Source organism: Triturus cristatus, chromosome 12 (assembly GCF_964204655.1).
Source record: "Triturus cristatus chromosome 12, aTriCri1.1, whole genome shotgun sequence".
In the NCBI taxonomy this organism is placed as follows: Eukaryota; Metazoa; Chordata; class Amphibia; order Caudata; family Salamandridae; genus Triturus; species Triturus cristatus.
In genome coordinates, this window is record NC_140595.1 from 160,165,121 (window position 1) to 160,182,499 (window position 17,379).

At 45.8% G+C, this 17,379-nt stretch overlaps 1 protein-coding gene across 7 annotated transcripts in view; it reads right to left on the bottom strand.

Annotated features, from left to right (window-relative positions):
* The window catches only part of ARHGEF2 (Rho/Rac guanine nucleotide exchange factor 2), a 724,728-nt gene that overhangs the window by 514,278 nt on the left and 193,071 nt on the right, over positions 1 to 17,379 (bottom strand). Inside the window, exon 1 of one of the 7 annotated variants that reach the window (XM_085638385.1) lies at positions 4,503 to 4,721. The exons of 4 other annotated variants lie outside the window; for them this stretch is intronic. The gene's annotated coding sequence lies outside the window, so the exon portion shown is untranslated. Of the gene's footprint in view, positions 1 to 4,502; positions 4,722 to 17,379 lie in introns of those variants that run through there. 2 more of the 7 variants (XM_085638387.1, XM_085638382.1) reach the window with 2 other exon arrangements.

Sequence of the window (17,379 nt, forward strand, 5' to 3'; positions counted from 1 at the left end):
TCTCTAGAGGCCCTACTGGCCGAAGGCACAGATCCCATCACAAGCCACTTGTTATCAAAGCAAGTGAAACAGGTTTATTCTGACACTGCCAGTCATTAATTCCTTACTCACTCTCTGCTGCATAAAATGCTGTGAGTTGTCCACAGCTCTGAAGCGTGGGATCATGGGAAATGATGCTCTCTTGCAAAGTTGCTAACTGCACGGTGTTGATAAGGAAGTGCCATTGGCACTCAAGATAGTCTTTCCTGCACATCTATTGGAGGGGTGCCTATCACAAGCTGCACATATCTAATTCTGCCACTAAAATTATATTATGAGTTGGTGCTAATGGAATTTGCACCTGCACTCCTCTCCGAGGGGTGTAAATACTGCACAGTTTTCTGACTGCTGGTCAAGAGCCAATGAAGATCAGTCTACATTGCCCTTGATGCCTAAGGCTTTGCTATGGTCAGCGGCTTTCTCTTAAGCCGCAGGGTTGCAGTAATTCAGAGAATAATTAACGGATGCTGGGGGGAGGGGTGCGCTCATACAGATACCATGTGCACATGTAAGCACATGCATGCTTCAACACCAGGCCCTTCCAACAGTCTTGAGCGTGAGTGCCAGGTGAGGTTCTGCGAGATACACTACGAGTCCTCTCGGACCCTGCCGCCTGTCGTCCCCTGCACATGTGGGTGCGGAACCTCAGACTGTAATGCCCATTTTTAAGTGTGTTTGGTCATATGCCATGGAATAGCACAACATTTTGTTTGGGGGTTGTAGAGTACCCCTGAATCCGTGGTCATGATTTTGAGTGAACAGAACCAATGGAGATGTTCTGACAGTGACCGGTAGTTCAAAGCAATACCAGGAGTGGCCCAAGCAGCCTTGAATGTCTCCACCTCGCCTGATGGGTCCTGAGACATCATCCCAGAGGCCTACGGTGAAGCCTCACACCAGCAATGATGAACCAGGAGACTCTACTACTAAGGGAAAACTGTAAAATCTTCACTGCCTCCCGTAGGAAATGGGTAACTGGACTTATTTACAACATTGATATGACTTAATTTAGCCATATTAATTTAACAAAATAACTAGACTTAGTGGAAAAACTCAGAAATGTGTCCCCCAGGGGAATCTTTTACCTCGTAAACCTGCCTTCTCACATCAGTGACAGCAGATCACCACCAATTATTTCAAATTTAAAGACTTTCAGCAATCTGGATGGCTCCAGAGCTATCTATGGTGCTGAACTCCCATACGATAACATTTGCTGATCCTCTTCTATGAGAAGTCTTCTGTCACAGCGGCACGTGTTGATGCGCAGTGCAGTGGATGGTCCTATGCAAAGGGTGACTGGTCATCTTTCTGTAGCTTATTGCTATATTTGGGTGTTAAAATGGCACTATTGAGGTGCAACTAATGCCCAGAAAGTTTTAACAATTTAAAAAATGACAAAATAATAAAAGTAATATTATCACAGAATCTGCTACATAATGCAGCGTAATTTGGCTTTTCTAGCCGCATAATTCCAGTGGACTAGAATGTAATGTAATCTCACTTTTTTTGCAGTGCCATGTCCTCACCCTTGTAAAGAGGCAGTCATTCCTATCCTAGAGTCTGCTTTTCACAAACCAAGCCCCCCTAAGCAGAGCTGTACCCTCCTTGTACAGAGCTATGCACGCTTGTGGTAAGTTCTTCTACAGAGCCATGTTCACCTTCTGACACGTGTCCTCCTCTTAACACACCCGTATCCTTCTTATGCAGAGCCAAGCCTTTCCTTGTGCAGGACCACCCCCTTCTTGTACAGAGCTGCACCTTCTCCAGACCTTCCTTTACAGGGCCACATGGTAAAGAGCCATGCCCCCATGCACAGCCATGTCCACCGTGTGCAGAGCCGCGTCCACCGTGTGCAGAGCCATGCCCCCATGCAGAGCCATGCCCACCATGTGCAGAGCCACGTCCAGCGTGTGCAGAGCCACGTCCAGCATGTGCACAGCCATGTCCAGCATGTGCAGAGCCACGTCCAGCATGTGCAGAGCCATGCCCCCATGCAAAGCTATGTCCACTGTGTGCAGAGCCATGTCCAGCGAGTGCAGAGCCATGTCCAGCGAGTGCAGAGCCATGTCCAGCGAGTGCAGAGCCATGCCCTATGCAGAGCAATGTCCACCATGTGCAGAGCAATGTTCACCGTGTGCACAGCCATGTCCACCATGTGCACAGCCATGTCCACCAGGTGCAGGGCCACGACTAACATGTGCGGGGCCACGTCTAACATGTGCAGAGCCATGTCCAGCATGTGCAGTGCCATGTCCACCGTGTGCAGAGCCATGTGCACTGTGTGCAGAGCCATGTGCACTGTGTGCAGGGCCATGCCATGCCCTCTGTCTGCAGGTCACACTATGACCTCCTTGTGCAGAGCCAGTTCCCCATGCAGAGCTATGTCCACCGTGTGCAGAGCCATGTCCACCGTGTGCAGAGCCATGTCCACCGTGTGCAGAGCCATCTCCACCGTGTGCAGAGCCATGTCCACCATGTGCAGAGCCATGTCTACTGTGTGTAGAGCCATGTCTACTGTGTGCAGAGCCATGTCTACTGTGTGCAGAGCCATGTGCACTGTTTGCAGGGCAATGCCACGCCCTCTGTCTGCAGGTCACACTATAACCTCCTTGTGCAGAGCCAGTTCCCCATGCAGAGCCATGTCCACCGTGTGGAGAGCCATGCCCACCGTGTGCAAAGCTGCGTCCACTGTGTGCACAGCCGTGCCCACCGTGTGCACAGCCGTGTCCACCGGGTGAAGGGCCACGTCTAACGTGTGCAGGGCCACATCTAATGTGTGCAGAGCCATGTCCACCGTGTGCACAGCCATGTCCACCTGGTGCAGGGCCACGTCTAACGTGTGCAGGGCCATGTCTAACGTGTGCAGAGCCATGTCCAGCGTGTGCAGTGCCATGCCCACCGTGTGTAGAGCCATGTCCACCGTGTGCAGAGCCATGTCCACCGTGTGCATAGCCATATCTACTGTGTGCAGAGCCATGTCCACCGTATGCAGAGCTATGTATATTGTGTGCAGAGCCATGTGCACTGTGTGCAGGGCCATGCCATGCCCTCTGTCTGCAGGTCACACTATAACCTCCTTGTGCAGAGCCAGTTCCCCATGCAGAGCCATGTCCACCGTGTGCAGAGCCATGCCCACCGTGTGCACAGCCATGTCCACCGTGTGCACAGCCATGTCCACCGGGTGCAGGGCCACGTCTAGCGTGTGCAGGGCCAAGTCTAACGTATGAAGAGCCATGTCCAGCGTGGGCAGTGCCATGTCCACCATGTGCAGAGCCATGTCCACCGTGTGCAGAGCCATGTCCACCGTGTGCAGAGCCATGTCTACTATGTGCAGAGCCATGTGCATTGTGTGCAGGGCCATGCCATGCCCTCTGTCTGCAGGTCCCACTTTAACCTCCTTGTGCATAGACAGTTCCCCATACAGGGCCATGTTCAATGTGTGCAGAGCCATGTCTACCATGTGTAGAGCCATGCCCAACGTGTGCAAAGCCATGTCCAACGTGTGCAGAGCCGTGCCCTCTGTCTGCAGGTCACACTATAACCTCCTTGTGCTGAGCCAGATCCCCATGCAGAGCCATGTCCATGTGCAGAGCCATGCCCACCGTGTGCAGAGCCATGTCCAACATGTGCAGAGCCATGCCCTCTGTCTGCAGGTCACACTCTAACCTCCTTGTGCAGAGCCAGCTCCCCTTGCAGAGCCGGGTCCACCTTATCCAGTGCCATGACCATTGTGTGCAGAGACACCCTCCCACCCTAACCCCGTGCAGGGCCGTGCGCTCAGTTTGCAGAACCCATTCCCTCTTGCTTGTGACGAGCCAGAGTCCATTCCTCCACAGTGGCATACATGAACGTCAAATCACCGAAAGGCCAGGGAGTAGCGGAAGTGACATCACACGCCATTTGACCTTTAAGTTCTCTCTCACACCTGCTTGCACATACACACAGAATCACACACAAACACACTCTTGCACGCACACAACATACATTTACAGGCATTTTTACTTACCTCTGCTGCCAAGGAGGGTCAAATTGCAACTAAGTGTACTCTAGTTTTTAATAAACTAATAGTGAAACAATATAGTATTTTTCACTATTAGAGTAATGAAAAAATGACGAAAAACAGGGAGATTGGAGTCCCTACCAATGTCCATAAGGACGAGCTGCCCCTGTGTGCCAAACACAGATTTTACCCTCTCTGAAGTCAGGGGTATCTAATGCAGTGGCAGTGGTTGTAAGGAGCAAGCCAGAGGTCGCAGCTGAGACCCCTGGCGACCGCTAAAAGACGTTCGTGGTGGCACATACCCTGTGCGTGCATCGGCTTGCTATCCTCGTGCACAGCCACACCCTCATTTTGGCCGTGTTCCCTTTACAGGGTCCCTGCTCGCCCCCATTCCGTCCCATACCACCACCCTACCTCATGGTCGCGAAAAAGTGGCAGTATAAACGGAGGCATCCTTACATACCTGCGCATAACGCGGCGCTCATGTAGCTGCCCCCCTGGGGAAGGTGGGGGTCCGGCCCCAGTCAAGTTCGGTTGTTTTCATTTCCTTCCCCTTTCCTTTAGTTTCTTTCCCTTTCCTGCTGGAGTGAGTGCCGTAAACAGACCCCTCGGCTGCTGCCAGGTAACCCGGGCTTCTCTGAACTCCGCCTCACACCTGAGACAATGCAAAAGTCCACGCCCACCCAGGGATCGGGCGGCTGCCCCTGATTGGCCAAGAGCCCCAGGGCCCCGCCCCAAGCAAACACAGAGGCGGAAGGTAAATGGCCTTCGAAAGCGTCACTCATTTAATGCCTCGTGGCTGGAGGAAGAAAATAACAAATGAGGGACATAGGTCCAACCTGAGGGCAGCTTTAGAACCGTGACTCTGCTTGCCACAGGTGCCCGAGGGGAGCGCCGCTGCGGTCTTCGACCACAGGTCCTGTGAGACAGACAGCACCTTCGGCAGAGTGACTGCTGTTGCCTGTTGGTACTGTCCGAGACAGTTGTGACTCCTGCTACCGGTGTAATCTGAGAGCGGTTTTGGAACCGTGATTACTAACAGAGTCTAGGAGCAGCCTGTGTTTCAATGGGACTGTCACCGACAGAATGATTGAGCAGTTTGGGGTGACTTCTGCAGGTCTGATGAGAGAGCAGCCAATCACAAGTAAACCCTAGGAGCAACCGGTGGAGTGTCACTGCGGCCGCGTGTCCCATCTGAGGGCAGCCGCAGTGCGAGTGTCACTGCTGAATATATCAGGAGAGCATGTTTCCTGCAGCAGGGTCTCTGCAGCTGTAAAGAGGCGTTCACAGGCAAGCTAACTAGGTTTGTGCACCTGCTGTGGAGATCTGTGTCTAATCTGCCTCTGCACTCAGTCCATAATCCTTAAAAGGTCGATAACATGAACGCCATTGAATTTGGCACCACTTGTAATCTTCAAGAGCCTTTTATTCCCAGGTCTCATAATGAATAAATGGCAACAGTTTGCGGGGGAAAAAAATGGGCTTAAAAAACATGAACCCCAAGGTCTGAAGGTCTAGTAAAAAAAAAAAGAGAGCTGGCCGTAGGGTAGTGTAGGACCGTATCCGACCTAGTTAGTCCCTAGTCCTATTTTTTTGGGACTTTGGAACTTATTATAGTTTTCATTACAAAATCGTGCCTAAAACACAGGAAAACAGGGTTAAGCACGCATTGGCCTAGCCAATAGGTCTCGTCCATGCAGAATAGAGTGGCAGAGAGTACAGTGGCGTAGAGTGGTAAAAAGTAGAATATAGTGCTGCAGAGTGCAGTGGCATAGAATGGAGTGCTGCAGAGTGCAGTGGTATAGAGTGGAGTGATGCAGAGTAGAGTTCATTGGCATAAAATGCAGCAGTGCAGAGTAGAATGGCTCAGAGTGCAGTGTTTCAGAACAAAGTGTTATACAATGCCTGGTGTAGAGTGGCATAGAGTAGAGAGGTGTAGTGTAAAGTGGCGTTGAGTACAGTGGTGCACAGAGTGGAGTGCAGTGGCATAGAGTGCAGTAGGGTGGAGTGGTGTAGAGTAGAGTGGACTGGTGTAGAGTGTTACAGAGTTTAGCGATGTAGAGTGCAGTGGCATAGAGTGCAGCTGCATAGAGTTCAGCGGCTTACAATGCCACATTGTAGAACACAGTGGTATAGATTCAAGTGGTGCACAGTAGATTCCAGTGGTACAGAGTATAGTGGTGCAGAGTAGAGTGGCACAGTGTGCAGTGGCGTAAAGTGCAGTGGCATAGAGTAGATGTAAGTTGCATAGAGTAGAGTGTCAGAGAGTACAGTCGCATAGAGTGGAATGACGTAGAGTGCAGTGGTGTAGAGCGGAGTGATGCAGAGTAGAGTGGCGTAGAGTGCATTGGTATGAAGTGCAGTAGTGCAGAGTAGAATCGCGTAGAGTTTAGTGGCGGAGAATGCAGTGTTTGCAACATAGAGTGGTGTAGAGTGTATTGTGTAGAGTGCAGTTGTGTAGAGTGCAGTGGCGTAGAGTGTAGTGGCGCAGAGTAGGTTTTTTCAGAGTAGAGTGAAGTGGTGTAGAGTGGAGCAGTGCAGGGTAGAGTGGCGAAAAGTGTAATGGCATAGAGTAAAGTGGTGTAGAGTGCAGTCAGTGGCCCAGAGTCGAGTGGTGCAGAGTGGATTAGAGTGGCATACAGTGGACTGGCGTAGAATGCAGAGGTGTAGAGTTGAGTGTGACAGAGTAAAGGTAACTGGTGTAGGATAGAGTGCAGTGTTGCAAAATAGAATGTCGTACAATGCAGTGGTGTAGAGTGCAGCAGCGTAGAGTGGTGTTGAGTAAAGTGGCACAGAGTGCAGTGGCTTTGAGTACATTAGTGCAGAGTAGAGTGCAGTGGCATGGAGTGGTGTAGAGTAGAGTGGACTGGTGTAGAGTGCATTGGCGTGGTGTCTTCCAGAGCATAGTGATGTAGAGTGCAGCGGCATAGAATTCAGCGGCGTACATTGCAACATTGTAGAATGCAATGGTGTAGATTAGAGTGCAGTGGTGCAGAGTGTAGTGGTGCAGAGTAAAGTGGCATAGCATGCAGTGATGTAGAGTGCAGTGATGTAGAGTGGAATGGCGCAGAGTGCAGTGGCACAGAGTGGAGTGATGCAGAGTACAGTGGCGGAGAGTGCATTGGAAGACAGTGCACTAGTGTAGAGAGGAGTGTCGTAGATATCAGTGGTGGACAGTGCACTGCTGCAGAGTAGAGTGTCGTACAATGGTGTGTTGCAGAGTGGCATAGAGTTGAGTTGTGCAGAGTAGTTTGGAGTGGCTTAGACTGGGGTGGTGTAGAGTGCAGTGGTGAAGAGTGCAGTGGTGTAGAGTGCATTGGCACAGTGTAGAGTGAAGTGGCATAGAGTGCAGTGATGCTGAGTGGAATAGAGTGCAGTGGCGTGGAGTGGTGTAAAGTGGAGTTCATTGGAGTCCATTTAAGTCCAGCAAGTCCGCCTATTGTGGTTTGGCCTGATTTGTTGTAAATCATTCAGTAGTTTGAGAAATTAGGGATGGATTACGATGCAGCTCGGAGCCTTTATAGCGGCATCGTAATGGGCCGCTTGGTTTCCTTTCAGACAGCCTCATTACAATGGAGGCGGTCGGAAAGGAAACAGACCGGTTTCTGATGGGCTCAGACAGCCCATCCGTCAGTCGGAAGCCAGGTAGTAATCTCAAGGGCGGGCCCTTCCGCGCTTGAGATTACGATGATGGTTTCCACATGGGTTCCGTACCGGTGTGTCCGACATGGAAACCATGTCGGAAAGCATCTTTGGGGGCCCCCAGCAGGGCCCCCTTGGGTGAACGGCTTCGAGTTGGAGGCCGAAGGAGCACCTATTGTTCTCCCTGTTAATCCTTGCACCTTGTGGCAGGCACCTTGAGGTGCCTGCCACGGGGTGCAGGGATTAACCACACCTCCCATTTTACTATGGGAGCATGCATTGTGTCCGGTTTACGGTTTAGTGAGATATAGGAATGCAACAGTGTTCAGTCGCATCCTAATGAGGCGGTCGGGACCACCGACTGGGTGTTAGTCGGTCCCATGACCAAATAGGTGTCGGGGGGAATGGATTCTGCCCGATATCCTAATGACCCTCTTAGTGTTTAGAAATTTGGTCAGGTTGGGTATAAAGAGGTTACATTTTGGAGATATGTATATCGTTCGTTTGTAGAACCTGTGTGGTTGTGCTAGTTCTGGGTATTGTAGTATCGTTTTGCTTTTATTGAAATAGTTAGATCGATAAAACTAAGATCAATGATTTGTCGGTAAAAAGTTCAGGACTGGAGACAGTATCTGTAGGGCGTGTTTTCTGCCCTGTACCTTTGCGCCATACAGAGTAAATTGCCAAGACACTTGTTCCTCCTCGAGGACGCTTGGGTGCCCCAGACTGTCGAAAGCAAACAGCAGTCCTGCCCTCCTTCCCTCCTTGAGAGGTTTCTCGTCAACACACACTGTACACATTTAGGAATGTCGAGTTCTCTTCAAAGGTACGCTTGACAAATCCAGAATGGCACTATGAGGCTGCCGGGCTGCAAGACGGCGCCATTGCCAAGGAGAGTGTCTTATCTATCTGCTACAAGAGAAGTGTTCATCTCCACCAGCAACTCTCACCTGTGGTCAGCAGTTTACACACAGCTCTTAAGTATGTGCATTAACCCCCTGAGCTATCTTTCCAGTAGTACGCTCTGAGACTTGCGGGACTAACATACATTTCTGCATCAATCACTTTAAATGCTATACTGTATTTGTGGACCTAAGGGCGGCCTTCGACCTGGTTCCACGTGGTAAGCTGTGGGAAGTGCTGGCTAGAGCCGGGGTGCCAGGTGATCTTCTGTCAATGATCATCCGCCTCCATACCAACACCTATGCTCAAGTGAGGTGTGGTAGGCATGGCTCCTTATCAAATAAGTTTCCCGTTGACAGAGGGGTAAGACAGGGGTGTGTACTCGCACCGACCCTGTTCTGCCTCTTTGTCAACGGGGTTATTGATCACCTTAACGAGGTCCCCAATTCCGACGTCCCAAAGCTGGCGGGAAGGAGGGTTCCGGCAATTATGTTTGCGGACGATACCCTCCTTCTCTCCAAGTCGCCGATGGGAATTCAGCGTGTGTTAGATGGCTTTGGGGACTTCTGTAGAGAGCACGGTTTGGAGATTAACACTCTAAAGACCAAATTTATGGCCTTCAATCCGCCACCTAGGTTTCACCGTATCCCACGCATAGGGAATAACATGCTAGAACGAGTCAACACCTTTGAATATCTTGGTGTAACCCTTAATGAGAAAATGGGGTGGGGTTCGCACCAGGAGAAAGCAAGGCTGAAACTAGCGCAACACGTGGGTGGGATACTAAGGTTGGCGGGGAAGAATAGGTCGACCCTCAAACCCATAGGCCCTCCGCTCCACATTTACAGGGTGCAAGCCAGAGGAGCCGTTATTTATGGCAGCGAACTATGGGGACATAAAGTCTTGCCAAGTCTGACAAAAGAGGAGAATAGGTTTCTTAGGTGCCTAGTAGCCCTCCCACCCAGCACACCCCTAGTGCCATTAAGACTCGACCTAGGCATTAGACCCCTGGAAGAAGAATTGGCGCTCCGCCCTCTGATCTACTGGCGTAGATTGTGGGCGGTGCCCGAATTGATTCACTACAGACAGGGCTTGCAGGAAGTCCTTAGTCTTCCTAATTCGGGGAACATTGCCTGGTTCAAATTTGTAAGGAATAGTCTGGTGGGCTTAGGCCTTGATGCTCTCTGGAACGACCCCCTGGATGCTTGCCCCAGACTCTCAAAAAAGGCCCTAACTAAATTGCATTACAACTCCAAGGCTCCCACATCCCGACCTTCCACAACCCTAGGGACTCTAACGGATCAATTTCTCTGTATTAAAAATGCCTACAGTTTGGAACTAACCCTAGACAATATTTACCCTGTATTAATTAGGAAGCTCTATCTACAATGGAGGCACGGGTCCCTGCCGATACGTGCACTCACTAGTCATTGGTCTGCGTCTACACCCAGCACTTGCCCGGCATGCAGAGTAAGCGACGAATCCGAGCTGCACATTATATTTTTTTTGTCCGGGCTATAGTGAGGCGCGCAGAAAATGGATCATTCCCATTTGTAGGAATTTGGGTTTTACTAGGTGTCATGAAGCCTTCAGAATCCTTAAGAGTGAAATGGCTGCTCACATTGTGTTTGCTGTGGCCAAATTTCTGGGGGCTTTCTGGCATACGAGAAAACGGTACCTGAAAATGCTTACCTGATTAAACTTGCACTGAGCTAAATTGCACATGATTTTTTGTAATTAGCGGACATATAGTAATCCTGGTGTTTTTAATGTTGCAACCATTTTTAACTATTTTCTAATTATCCAATGTATGTTTTTAAACGTTTTTATATTTCTATCTTATGTACCTTTTATGGAGACTTTCTCCGAAATAAAGTTCTTTTGACTTGACTTGACTATATTAACATAGGTTGTTATTGACCGATGAAGTAAGCCATAACATCTCAACTGGCACAATTCTCATTTTGATGAATTTGTGGACACAGGGTTTGAAAAAAAACTGCAGATGCACATTCTGATGATGGGGTGACCGTCATCAACTTCACCACTCATTGCTCTGCCCATCATGATTCTGCCCTTTCTTTCTCCATCTTCTTTCTGCCATCACTCCCTTCCATCTCCCACATATAGGTTGCCAGAGTGCACTTATATATTTTCCAGAGCAGATCTAAACTCTTTAAAAGCCTCATAACATAACCTTGCCACTACAATAATGTCATATGGACCTTACAGAACCCCTAGACACTGTTTTATTCAATTTAGTTAAAGCTTCTCACTGATAATACCCCTCCATTTTTGTTAAAAAAGCAGTGCACAATACTATGGAGGCTGCAAGTAAAGCTTCTAGATTATTGACAAGTTATGATAAGGCCAGAAAGGGGCGTACCAATATAGACACTTTGAGGAATAATATGGGTGTCCAGTACAAAGTACAGTGCAGCAGGTCACAGTAGGCCTGATTGTACAGGTCTGTGAAGGAACTGATTTTGAAAGGGTGAATCCTAAACTTGTTTGCTGCCAACTAGTCATGCATAAGAGTTTACAGCACACCATTTCCAAATAAATAAAATATTGTTTTCCGTAATAATTAGACAAAAAGAAACATAAAATCAGCTTTATTTCTTTCAGCCTTGCAACAAAAGTTCTGTCTACTGCCTCAGTGAGTAGAGTGCTCAGTGCAAAGATCGATGTTCAACTTGTGGAACACAGATTTAGCTCCTAGCAGGGCCAACTCAGCCTTTAATCTTTTCAAGGGTAGGGAACAGAACACCTCTTAAATAGGTATTGATTGTGTTTATTATATAAGTGCCAAGAGAACATTGAAGTCTCTGGTTTGTGCTATGTAAATGGTAAGTGGATGTCAGCGAAGGCGTCAAGTTCGCAATGCATGATTCAATTGGAGTGGAACATCTGTGGAGGCATGTCAAACATCCTGCATCTCTTGTGGTGGTCCACCCTACAGTCGAGCGATTCAGTAGTTCCACACACATCTAAACGTTTTACTCAAAACAAATATATATATATATATATATATATATATATATATATATATATTCACTGAAAAAACTTTATAGTTAGGAATTATCATTTAAAAAACCTAAGAAATTCAAGGAAAAAACCAAGGGTTACAGGAGCTTTATAGTTAGGCTGACATTCTACTCGTACAAAACCAGAGAAATTCAGCAGTTATAGTTAGCTGAGCTAACTATAACTCGCGCCCCCGGAATGCACTACTGATGACGTCACATATTACGTCACTCATGACATGGTCAGTGACATCACTGATGACATCTCGAATGACATCACTGATGATATCATCCAGTGACTGTGAGTGTTTCTAAAACGTTTAAGAATGTTATATATAACACACACACATTATATATATATATAATATAATGTGGCAATAAACCAATGGGTTGATTTTTTCAAACCACAATATGCTTCAGTTTCGCGAGAAGGTGAGCACTCACCCCCTCCGGCCATTTATTTTCATACGCAGGTGTTCACGATCAAAGATGTAAATCTAGCATTAGATTGTATAACCAGGGGCCGTGCCCCCGGGATGGACGGAATACCTGTGGATGTATTTTTAACTGATAGATCATCCTGGTGTCAGTACTTTCAATATTTAGCAAATTCTATAGCTATGGGGGCGCCCGTACCCCCCTCATGGAAAGGGGCTGAAATAATCCCAGTTTTTAAAAAAGGGGACAAATCGTTACCCAGTAACTATAGACCTATCAGTCTCATAGATTCTGCCCAGAAACTGATAGGTCGATTAGTACAAAATAAACTACATACCTGGATTGAAGAAAACAACATTTTGTCCCCTTTTCAGGCTGGGTTTAGACCATGTACTAGTTCGGTTGACCAGGTATTTTACTTTCTAGCACTCTATTGGAGGAATGTAAAGCTAACTAATGGGACCCTTTATGCGGTTTTTATAGACTTAAAATCCGCATTTGATTTAGTGCCTCGCACCAAACTATGGAGGGTTCTCGACGAAGCAGGGATAGCTCCAGAACTGCTAACATTACTCGTCCGCTTGCATGAGAACAATTATGCACGAATTAGGTGGGGAACGCAGGGGGAGGTTACTGACACATTCCCTGTAGAGCGTGGTGTTCGGCAGGGATGTGTCTTGGCACCCACGTTGTTCTCCCTGTTTATCAATGGCATTGTAGAATATCTGAGCCGTTCCCCCACAGACGCTCCTGTATTGGCTGGGACCCGCGTGCCTGTCCTCATGTTCGCGGACGACACACTGATAGTCTCACGAACACCTAGTGGCCTGCAGAAGGCGCTAAATGCATTCGGTGATTTTTGTCGAGAACGTGGTCTTGAAATAAACACCTCCAAAACAAAGTTTATGTGCTTAAATAAGAGAAATTTTTTTAGAGGTGTTATTAAATTCAACGACACCCCGCTGGAACAAGTAGAGGCATTCACATACCTAGGGATATCCCTCCAGAACAATATGAAGTGGACAAACCATATTGATATGGCTGCCCTAAAATTTCACCAGTTAGCGGGAGCAATTGTTTCGAAATATAAATTATCCTTGACTAAACCTATCACTCCAGCCTTAGAGATTTACAATATGAAGGCTATTAGTGCTGTATTATATGGATCGGAATTATGGGGCTTTGGCAACCTGAAACAACTAAGTCTAGCTGAAAATAAGTTCTTACGTTGCTTAACGGGAGTTCCCCGAAGTACCCCAATGATTCCATTAGCATATGATCTTGGTAGGAAAAGAGTTGAGGATTTGGCACGATTGCGCCCACTCCTTTATTGGCGACGCATCATGGTCACACCGGAACTTGCCCACTATGCTACCGCCCTAAAAGACATTATTAGGGCTGACCATTTTCATTCTATAGCATGGCTTAAAGAAATCAGAGACTTATTAATAAAACTAGACCTGGGGCATCTATGGAATGATCCAAATGGGTTAAAATTTCCTCCAAAGTCTGCACTCAAAAAAATGTACTGGGACATGATTATAACATCTGCTTTTAACATTGGCCAGAATGCCAATCTAACAGGACGATACCTCGACATTAAATGTATTCCATCTTGTGAGGCATTTTGGGATTACATAGAGAGGCCTTTTGATAGAAAACTGTTTTTTCAGTTTAGAATTGGGTCTCTCCCTGTTAAAGCATTTACCCAAAATTGGTCACCTAATCATGATAATTGTTGTCCTCACTGTCGAGATTTGATCGAAGATGCTGGCCATCTATTGTTTGTCTGTCCATTGTATGTTATTCCACGTCATAGGTGGATAAAACCAGTATGTTTAAATTTGGGAATACGTAGATACAAGGATGCCCTAAGGATACTCGAATCTGATTGCACTCCATACTTGGTTATTGCTGTAGCAAAATTCTTGGGGTGGGCCTGGGTAATACGTTCACGCACCCTAAAAATGCTAGAAGATGGATAATGAGCATCTGACACTAAGGTCATTGTTCTACTTTTATTACAAAGGTTTGTTTTAAATTGATGGTATTAATTCATCGGAACTATTCGCCAGCATTATGGTTTAATGTAATTTTAAAAATTGTACATTGTTTTTAAATATAGTATTTATATTTATTGTTAGGATGTAAACATGCTTTTATGACATGCTGTCGAATAAAGCTTTGAAATTTGAATATATATATATATATTATCTACTGGCGGTCGCCAGTAGATAGTTATAGTTAGGACCGAGTTCCCATAGGAAATCTGAAAATTCTATTTTGAATAACTTTGGCGCCGGTTGACTTATCTTCGTGAAATTTTCAAAACTAATGGGGCGCTCCGCTCAGCTCCTACCCTGAAAGTCTCGGGGTGATTCGTCAAGCGGGGGCTGAGAAAAAAGGGGGGTCCCAAAACGCGTTTTCCCCATGCATTTTCCCATAGGACCTTTAGTCGAAGGTACAGCCCGAACGGCTGAACAGAATTACTTGAAATTTGGCAAAGAGGTAGTCCTCAGGTCAGGCATGTGCCTTTTGCTTACATGGTGTAAATCCGTTCAGTAGTTCCTGAGAAAATCAAAAGTAAAATCACATATATATCTGGGCGGAGCCTAACCACACATCTCATCGTGAGATCTGATTGACTGTCAGCACTTCATCCAAGAAGTGTTGGCAGCCATCTTGGGACCAATATACATGATAGCACCTCATTAAAAAGCATTGCAGTTAATAGAAGGTTTTAAGACTTTAGTTACATTATAAATCATTTGTTGATGGTACCATACTCATTTTAGGAATTGTGGTGTGTTCTAAGATGATTTTACCATGTGAAAAAGCCTTCTGATGTGATATCATGAATCATGTTTGAGAGAAAACTATTTTCTCATGCTTTTCCCACAGAGGTTTGGAAGTTGATCTATAAGCTAACTGAGAGCATATTTTCTGTAAATTCACATTATCTTTCTCAGTCATGTGAGAATGAAGTCTGACATTCTCAGTAAAACATGTACATCCAACAAGGGCAGAGACTGTCAGTTGATTCCTTTGTGTTCTACTGCAGCTTCCCAGAGTGTTCTCAAGAACAACTAGAGTGCTAACAGTCCTACTTATGACAAACGTATGGCACACCTGAAGCTATCTTGGTTAGAATAAAGTGGTACTTCTTAAAACATTTAATTTAAAAAGGAACAAAATGAGGGGGCTCATTTTGCCATAGAAAGTATGATTAGTGCTGCAGAAAGAAAAATTATGGCACATTTTGAGTGACTTCTCAAATCCTCTTCTATTTCATTAAAAAATTCTGACATGCAGACTGAAACATGCACTTTCAATACCAGCAGCAGACTTCCCTGGTGAGCAGTAGCTTTACAACAGTGATCTAATAAGCAACTAGAGTGCTAACATTCTGAATTTATGGCAAATTTGTGACACATCTGAATGCCTTCTTGATGGAATCAAGGTAAAAAACTGAAAGTATTTCCTACTGAGGAGACTGTAGTAAATGAGGAAATTAGGAAACATCATAACAAATAAGTCTCCCAAAATGGCCACCAGAGACAAAAGAGCCCAAATGTAGCCCAAATATCACCCAGATGTAGCCCAAGTATAGCCCAATGACAGAATGTCCCAGAATGTTCTAACGAACAACTAGAGCGCTAACAGTCTTACTTATGACAAAAGTATGGCACACCTGAAGCCATCTTGAATGGAATAACGTGGTAACACTTAAAACATTTAATTTACAAAGGAACACAATGAGGGGATTCATTTTGCCATAGAAATTATGATAAGTGCTGCAGAAAGAAAAATCAGGGCACATTTTGACTTCTCAAATCCTCTTCTATGTCATAAAAAAATTCTGACATGCAGACTGAAACATGCACTTTGAATACCAGCAGCAGACTTCCTTGGTGAGCAGTAGCTTTACTACAGTGATCTAATGAGCAACTAGAGTGCTAACATTCAGAATTTATGGCAAATGTGTGACACATCTGAATGCTTTCTTGATGGAACCAAGTAAAAAACTGAAAGTATTTCCTACTGAGGAGACTGCAGTAAATGAGGAAATTAGGAAACTTCATAACAAATAAATCTCCCAAGATGGCCACCAGAGACAAACGAGCCCAAATGTAGCCCAAATATCACCCAGATGTAGCCCAAGTATAGCCCAATGACAGAATGTCCCAGAGTGTTCTAACGAACAACTAGAGCGCTAACAGTCTTACTTATGACAAAAGTATGGCACACCTGAAGCCATCTTGATTGGAATAAACTGGTAACACTTAAAACATTTAATTTAAAAAGGAACACAATGAGGGGGTTCATTTTGCCATAGAAATTATGATTAGTGCTGAAGAAAGAAAAATTAGGGCACATTTTGAGTGACTTCTCAAATCCTCTTCTATTTCATAAAAAAATTCTGATATGCAGACTGAAACATGCACTTTTAATACCAGCAGCAGACTTCCGTGGTGAGCAGTAGCTTTACTACAGCGATCTAATGAGCAACTAGAGTGCTAACATTCAGAATTTATGGCAAATGTGTGACATATCTGAATACCTTCTTGATGGAATCAAAGTAAAAAACTGAAAGCATTTCCTACTGAGGAGACTGCAGTAAATGAGGAAATTAGGAAACTTCATAACAAATAAATCTCCCAAGATGGCCACCAGACACAAAAGAGCCTGAATGCAGCACAAATATCACCCAGATGTAGCCCACATGTAGTCCTTGACAGAAGTGTGCAAAACACTTATTTTATGTGTATTTGCAGTTTTATATAGTGCAGACTTGTCAGGTATTGGAATGCTTTACATGAGCATTGGTTACATCACACAAGATCAAATTCATTTTGGTTGTAGACATGGGGAGATTAAGTGATTTGACCACAATCACAGAATGTTGAGCTGAAGCAGAAACTCCAACCTGGTTCCCCAGTTGCAAAGTCTGCAGCTCTGGAAGTAACACCACATCCTCTCGCCAAGGTGAAACATTTAATCAAGTGGTCAACTGGATAAAAAAACATAAAGATTACAAATAATTTAAAAGTTCTTTGTCGCTATTTGAAAACTCAGAAAATATGTCCTCATTTTAGTTTTTCAGAGCACTAACCATAATTTTGATGCAAATAAGACCCTCTCATATATGTAATTTCTAAAGGAAATACTCTAGGTATTACAGTTTTGATTACATCAAGATGACGCCAGGCGTTACACACTTTTGTAATAAATATAGAATGTTAGAAATCAAGGTGTTCATTGGGATACTGTTGAGAGGCAGAGGCCAGGGGCACGGACTCTGAAAATTGAAGGCAGGTAGGAGAGTGCAGA